We start from the raw sequence: 8570 nt of genomic DNA, 5'->3' as shown, positions 1-8570 counted from the left end.
CGTGCGAATAAAAATAGTTCCTTTATTGTGCGTCTTAAACCATAGTTTTTTTTGTAATATAATAATTTTTTGAAATAAAGTTCTGGGGGTTATAGAAAATTGACTTGTATTGTTCATTTTTCCGGATAGTTTGAATGACTGTAAGTACATTCTTCCCATAGCGTAGTAATAATGAACTAAAATACGTATTGCATATACATGAACTAATTTATAAGAAAATCATGAACTTGTCTAGATGAAAAAAATCTTTGGCGCCAAATCATGGTCATTCTTACTATGGGTTAGTTAATTTTTCGTAAAGAATAGTTCACTTTTTTTTCGGTGTAATCTCATTTTTGGAAGTGATAAAAATCAAATCTTCTTTCCTTAATTAATGCTGTTTAAATTTAGCAAATGTTTGATTCCGATTTCAAGAACGAAATATATTTTTGTTCGTATATCCTTTCAAATATGTCTGGCAACTTCAAATGTAGTCGATTGACTACCTCAACATAGAACTTCCCTAATCCCTTCCACCTTCAGCAGATTTTTATATCCCTGAAACAATGAATGAAAGTTGGTGGTGTTGGAGAAGGTTGCATGAAAGGGAGACTACACTGAAATTCTAGCCAGTTGACATGCCCTATTAAATGGGTTAATGGCAAATGGAACGTGGCCACGAAGAAGAAAAGAAGAAAAAAAAAGCAAAACCACCATGTGCAGACAGGTTCTAAACAAACATGTTCGAGCATCGAAGTTCGATGTTGTATTCGTAAGCTCTGCATGTTCGGTTGGTTGGTATGCTAGCAGCGTCAATCAGCAGGAAATTAATGTTTATCGAGTTTCCTTTTTCATTCAGTTTTCTTGTGGCAGTGATGGTGATAACGGGATAAAAATTTTATTTCGTGGCAGAAAAAATCAATTCTCCTGTGGTCGTGGTTATTATTATTATTCTTGTGTTATGTTTTTTCTTCCTTCCCGTATAATTTTAATTCAATTTTTAATCCGACAAAAAATAAAATGCCAACTAGAAAAAAAAATTAATTTAACAAAAGTACTATCGCTTCCCTGTTAAGAAAGGAAAAAAAAAATAAAGAAAACACACGCACACTCCTATATCAAAAAAAAAATCCTAAAAAAAATTATATACAGGAATTTTTTGGCATCCCAATTGTAAGAGTCCGCCGGTGATATTCTCTTTATAACTACAACTCTCACTCGCCTTTGAAATCTATGTATTCTCCATGATATGCTACTCCAATTTAACCAGCAAAACCAAAATGCCAAGTGAGTGAGGTGCTGGTTTTATGCTATACAAAATCACACAAAAAGTCCCAGTAAGAGGGGTGTGAGTGAGAGAGTTACAAAGTGAAAAAAAGAGTGTGGGCGAGAGTGAATTGTGTATGAGAAGAAGAGAGTTTATGGCTTAATTTATGCTTTAACCAACAAATAACCATATTTCAACACGAATTCGAATGCGGTTTCTTCAGTGCCGGCTTTTACAGTTTCCGGTTCTTTATTGTAAGTGTAATAAAGCAAATTAAACAAATAATGAAATAGTTAATTTCAATTCAATTGAGAGCAAAAAGTGGAGAAATTATAGATGCAACTTTTTAGTTTTTGGTGGTGGTATGAATTCAATCAGTTTCAGTTTGAAACCTACATATTTAAAGCAACAGTGGGTCCTTTAATTATGTGCACAGAAAAAAAATTACTTTCTTGAAGAACGAAGTTATAAACGAAATATCTCATTGTTATGAAAGATTTTCTTTAGGAACAAATAAATACGAATTTATTGCAAACGCCGATATTAATGTCTCTAATCCTTTAAAGAATTTTGCATTTAAAGATATTGTTCTGAATGTAAAGAAAAACACTATTGCTTTCAAGAAATAATCTCTAATGTTACTGCAATTCTGAAATTTTGAAAACAATGACGTAAATTTATTTTAAAGATATTGCATATTTGATTTAAAGTTTTTTTTTTCGATTAGTCAATTTTTTTACTATGAGGTTCCGGTTACACTTTGGATTTGTGAATTGACCTTAAATGTATGTCATAAACTTTGTATCCAAATCTAGCGACACAGTTTAGTTTTCCAATATATTAAAAACTACACACTAATAGAAAAAATTACGTTCCATAGTCGTGAACGGACGGTGACAAAATGAAACGGAAACGTTCACAAAAAATCAAAACGGAATGTTCACAATTTCGTCCACGGGCGTTCACAATTTCACGAACGGCATTCGTTTTTCTTTGGCCATGAAAAGTCTTAAAATAATCGTTAGACGTTATTGTGGCAACTCCCTCGGTGGGGCAATCTGCTAAGGCGACTGTTAACGCGTATAGTGCAGAAAACACAGGTTCGAGTCACGGTAGCGGATATGTTTTTTATACCCACCGCCATAGAATGGTAACGGGGGTATAATAAGTTTGTCATTCCGTTTGTAACACATCGAAATATCGATTTCCGACTATATAAAGTATATATATTCTAAATCAGGGAGAAATTCTAAGACGATATGGCCATGTCCGTCTGTCTGGATGTCTGTTGTAATCACGCTACAGTCTTCAATAATAAAGCAATCGTACTGAAATTTCGCACAAACTCTTATTTTGTCTGCAGGCAGGTCAAGTTCGAAGATGGGCTATATCGGTCCAAGTTTTGATATAGTTCCCATATAAACCGACCTCCCGATTTGGGGTCATGGGCTTATAAAAACCTTAGTTTCTATCCATTTGCCTGAAATTAGAAATCTAGAGGTATTTTATGACCACAAAGAGATGTGCCAAAAATGGGGAGTATCGGTCCATGTTTTGGTATAGCCCCCATATAGACCGATCTCCCGATTATATTTCTAGGGCTTCTAGAATCGATAGTTTCTATCCAATTCGCCTGAAATTGGAAATCTAGAGGTATTTTAGCACCATGTGCCAAAAATGGTGACTATCGGTTGATGTTTAGGTATAGCCCCCATATAGACCGATTTCCCGATTTTACTTTTTGGGCTTCTAGAATCCGTAGTTATTATCCAATTTGGTTGAAATTTGAAATCTAGAGGTATTTTAGGACCATAAAGAGGTGTGCTAAAAATGGTGAGTATCGGTCCAGATTTTGGTATATCCCCCATATAAACCGATCTCCCGATATGGGGTCTTGGGCTTATAGAATCCGTAGCTTTTATCCAATTTGCCTGAAATTGGAAATCTAGAGGTATTTTAGAACAATAAAGAGGTGTGCCGAAAATGGTGAGTATCGGTCCATGTTTTGGTATAGCCCCCATATAGACCGATCTCCAGTTTTTACTTCTTTTGCGTCTAAAATCTGTAGTTTTTATTCAATTTGCCTGAAATTAGAAATCTAGAGGTATTTTAAAACCCTAATGAGGTGTGCTGAAAATGATGAGTATCGGACCATGTTTTTGTATAGCCCCCATATAGACCGATCTCCAGATTTTATTATTGGGCTTATAGAAACCGTAGTTTTTATCCAACTTACCTCAAATTGGAAATCTAGAGGAATTTTAGGACCATAAAAAGGTATGCCGAAAATGGTGAGTATAGGTCCATGTTTTGATATAGCCATCAGATAGACCGATCTCCCGATATTACTTTTTGGGCTTCTAGAAACCGTAATTGTTGTCCACTTTGCCTGAAAGCGAAAATCTGGAGGTTTTTTAGGAATATAAATAGGTGTGCAAGCAATGATTTTATTTTTTAGGCTTCTAGACTTCGTAGTTTTTATCTAATTTGCCTGAAATGAGAAATCTAGAGGTATTTTAAGACCTTAAATATGAGAGCCGAAAATGGCGTGTATTGGTCCATGTTTTGGTTTATCTCCCAAATAGACCGATCTCCCGATTTTACTTCTTGGGCTTTTAGAAACCATAGTTTTTTTTTCAAATTTGCATGGAATTTTAAATCTAGAAATATTTTAGGAACATAAAGGGGTGTGCCGAAAATGGTGAATGTCTGTCCATGTGCACTGATAATGAAAATTGCTTGAAACTGAATTATACTTTCGAGATTTTACTTCTGATAATCATTTAAATAATGGGGGTAAAAATCTACAGATGTTAGATTTTAAATCGAGGAGTCATTTCATCGTTTTTTTGCACACGATGTTTATGATTCCTCTAAAACTCACACAAATATGGTTCTTATAAATCCAGAATCTGATCTAGTCTTCGTAGGTAAAATCTTTGAATTTATCTTCGGGAAGTGTACTGGTTGAACTGATCTGCTTGTCATAAAATCCCCCTGAAATTTTCACAGGAAACTATAATATTTGATTCATGGTGGTGGGTATTTAAGATTCGGTCCGGCCGAACTTGCTGCTTTATATACTTGTTTTTTTTTTTTTTAATTTTGTTTATTGATTCGTAACCACAACGATTTCAGATCGTGAACGCTGGTTGTTACTTCGACAAAGTCATTTTATCGTTGTCAGATTGACACCGCCTGTACTCCATTTGACACCACATGTGTGTTGATTCACTTTCATGAACGAATCGTTTTGAAATGAGCACGCCGTGCATGATTTTCTCCATGAGTGCAGGTTTGAAAAAGTGGAAATTGAATTTTTTATTTTTTATAAAATTTAAAACTAATTGACACTCGAAAGAGCCGGAGTTAAGATTTTTTTTTAAAGATTTTGAATCTTTGGTTTTACTTTTAACGCTGAAAAAAATATTGACCTAATATAAAAGATATCAACTTAAATTTCAGAACGCGCATCTTTTACAACATTAAAAACAATTTTATTAAATAAAAAAATTTTAATAAAAATAAAATTCATAATCTTTACTTCGGTATCGGTAATAATTTGGAATTTTAGACTGAAATTTATTGTGGGTGACTAGCTTTGTTAATATATCGCAAAAAGAAAATGAGGATCGTTTAAAAATTGTATTCATTTTAAAGATGACACATCTTTAGCTCCGAATCAATACCAAAATCCTTAAGGGAAGGTTAAAATCTTTGGATCCAAGTAATCTGTTTTTTGATTGTATGGCTTGGTTTACTTTATTTTTTAGTATTTATACAAGGTTCCACTGTTTGTTTGTATACCGTTGTTCCAACCAAGTTGGTTGGTATATAAGTTTTCTGGTATACCAAACAAGGCAACCCTCAAAGCAACCACCTTACAAAGAGAAACTCCCCGCTACGAAAAAGGCATGGACGCATACTTTGTTAAATTTGTAAGCACACGCACATTAGACTCCAACATACTGATACAAATACGCACAATCACATATACACGCACTTTCGCTAAACACGAAACGTAACCCTACAAACATTTTCTATCGCAAATACAATATTCAAAATTGTTAATTTTTAAGACACTACAATAAAATATGTCAAAAACATGAATTGGTGTAGTAGATAATATAATTAAAAATTGATTAGTATCAATAAAACCAACATCCGAAATTTATTTTTTGTAAAGCTAATGATTTTCGAAAGTAATTAAATGTTTGGCAACTCCGAAAACTACACTGTGAGCAAAATAAAACTCATCACCTGTTTTGCATTGCCAACCTTGGAACATACATTCCAATTACACGACAACATGTGAACAGTGATCAGCCCGCCGCGAGATGATTTTTTGCCGTCGACACCGCCGATGATTTTTTATCGACCCCGTCGACTCAAATTTAGTACCCAATTAATAACTTTTTTTTTTACTTATATCAGAATTATTTATTTATAGTTGTCTTTTCTGGCAAAATTTCACTATATCTTTTCAAAGAAATATAAATTTGATTGTATGATTGATTGTACAACAAATCGCACAACCAATCGTATAACCTCAATTTAATTTTATAATGGTCCTCCGCCGAATAGACAGATTTATATGGGCTGGCTTAGCTGCCGTCCCCGAAGGCAAAATTTTATTGACAGCTGCCGCCGATAAAAATAGATCGGCTTCATTTTCTGTATATGAAAACCAGAACAGGCCTGATAGAAAATGTTTACAGGGATATACACACTTAACCATCATGGTATGACAGACATGGCTAGTTAGGTATGATTTGATTCCATTCGGTTTGGTTTGATGACATTCGAAAGCTAGTGACAAGTAAAAGAAGTCATCAAAATGTTAAATAAATACCTTAACTACAGAGGATATGGATAGGGGTGTCCTTTCCGACTCTCCTCCAGAAGACATCGCAATGAATTATTCACTATGAAAATACTCAATTAGATGTTTACCTTATCGAGAAAAACGAACCTGTTGTATAAAGAAAATATGAGAGAAGTTCTCAGATATACGTTTGGATTCTTGCAAAAAAAATATTGGAGAAAATTTCCTATAGCAATATAGTAAATTTTGACAAAATTTCGAAAATATTCTAAAGAAAAAAAATTTCGACAACATTTTCTATAGAAATAAAATTTTGCCACAATTTTCCATAGAAATAAAATTTTGCAACAATTTCCGATAGAAATACAATTTTTACAAAATATCCTATAGAAATAAAATTTTGACAAAATTTTCTATAGTAATAAAATGTTGTCACAATTTTCTATACAAAATATCAAAAACAAAAAAAATAACAACATTTCCTATAGAAATAACATTTTTACAAAATTGTCTATAGAAATAAAATGTTCACAAAATTTTCCATAGAAAAACATTTTGACAAAATTTTCTATAGAAATAAAATTTTAACAAAATTTTCTAAAGAAATAAAATTTTAACAAAATTTTCTATAGAAATAAAATTTTTACAAAAATTTCTATAGAAATTAAATTTAAAAAAAAAAAAATCTATAGAAATAAAATTTCGACCAAATTTTCTACAGAAATAAAATTGTATTTGTTGTTTTGATCTCAGCTTAAAAACCATTGCGTTGACTAAACTACAAGAGTAGCTTAACCAACAGAGGAAAAGAATGTTTGTCAAATTTATTTGGGCAAAGCCGTATAGACCAAAGATTATAAATTTGGTCTATACGGCTTTGCCCAAATAAATTTGACAAACATTCTTTTCCTCTGTTGGTTAAGCTACTCTTGTAGTTTACACCCAGAGAAGGAATATGATCACCTCAACCATGTTTCAAGAGCAAAATGTTATTTTTGAATGGTGACCATGTAACATGTTTGTCGCAACAATGTTATTTTCTCGGAGGTTATGTGTCTGATTTCGGCAAGCATATTATTTTTGGCGAGAAAAGAACATTTTTGCCATAAACATGTTACATGGTCACCATCCAAAAATAACATTTTGCTCTTGAAACATGGTTGAGGTGATCATATTCCTTCTCTGCGTGTAGTGAACGCAATGGTTTTTAATCTGAGATCAAAACAACATATATGATTGAGGTACAAACCAACAATAACAAATCGAATGAAATAAAATTTTTCATAGAAATAAAATTTTTACAAAATTTTCTATAGAAATAAAATGTTGGCAAAATGTTCTATAGAAATAAAATTTTTCATAGAAATAAAATTTTGACAACATTTTCTATAACAATAAAATTTTGTCAAAATTTTCTATACAAAATATAAAAAAAAAATGTTTTTGACAACATTTCCTATAGAAATAAAATTTTTAAAACAATTTTCTATAGAAATAAAATTTTGTCAAAATTTTCTATAGAAATAAAATTTTGACAAAATTTTCTATAGAAATAAAATATTGACAAAATTTCCTATAGAAATAAAATTTTGACAAAATTTCCTATAGAAACAAAATTTTAACAAAATTTTCTATACAAATAAAATGTTGACAAAATTTTCCGTAGAATTAAAATTTTTACAAAATTTTCTATAGAAATAGAGTTTTGACTGTGTTTCTTATATAAATAAAATTTTCATGGTCCTTCTTAGCATCTAGTCTAATTGCAGTACAATAATCAGCCCATCATCAGAATTCGGTGAAAGCCCATTGAGAATTCATCTGGAAAATCTTACCTTCTAGAAATAAAGATTGACAAAATTGTTTTCAACATGAAAAATGTCAATGAAATTTGTATTTAGAAGTATTTGCCTACGAGTATATTCTGCTTTGCGAGATTCTTGTTTCCACGCATTGAAACAAAATCAAAAACTGCAAAAAAAAAAAATAATAAAAACCCCCATTTCCATATTGTACACCTTACAAAATATATTCGGCTGTTCACGTATCCAAGAAAATTGTAATCCAACGTTGTTATGGATTTATGACTTTCAAAGATTTGTTTGTGCGGCATGTTTGCTATTATTCATAGATTTTTGAATTTCTTCTTTTGTTTATCTGTCTGTCCGTCTATATTTGTCCATTGTTTGTTTTCACTTGTCGGGGATTTGAGCAATGAGAACGACTAACACACATGCTGACTGCCTCTCCCCCAAAACCCCCTTCCGGTTTTTTCGCCACCAAATGTTTTCAAGTATTCATAATGAGACAGTTGGCGGGAAGACTGACTGACTGGAAGTGCTTGGCAGATTATTTGGTCAGTTTGTCTCGGACTGCGATATTTTGTCATCATCGATGGTTGTCCGTGCATATTAACATCGCATAAGCGTATCCAGAAATGACAGTTGGATGAAACACCGTTGAGCAGGCCATTTAGCAGGCCTCTTGCGAAGGGGGAAA

The 8570-nt window shown here is 32.3% G+C and overlaps 1 protein-coding gene across 1 annotated transcript in view; it reads left to right on the top strand.

Moving 5' to 3' along the window:
* Positions 1-829: 829 nt before the first annotated feature.
* The window catches only part of LOC142227145 (calmodulin-lysine N-methyltransferase), a 68707-nt gene continuing 60966 nt past the window's right edge, over positions 830-8570 (top strand). Inside the window, exon 1 of the mRNA XM_075297514.1 lies at positions 830-1500. The gene's annotated coding sequence lies outside the window, so the exon portion shown is untranslated. The remainder of the gene's footprint in view (positions 1501-8570) is intronic.

The sequence above is a fragment of the Haematobia irritans genome, chromosome 2, assembly GCF_050003625.1.
Source record: "Haematobia irritans isolate KBUSLIRL chromosome 2, ASM5000362v1, whole genome shotgun sequence".
Classification (NCBI taxonomy): domain Eukaryota; kingdom Metazoa; phylum Arthropoda; class Insecta; order Diptera; family Muscidae; genus Haematobia; species Haematobia irritans.
The sequence above is the reverse complement of the archived record's forward strand: the minus strand, read 5'-3'. Positions and strand labels throughout refer to the sequence as shown.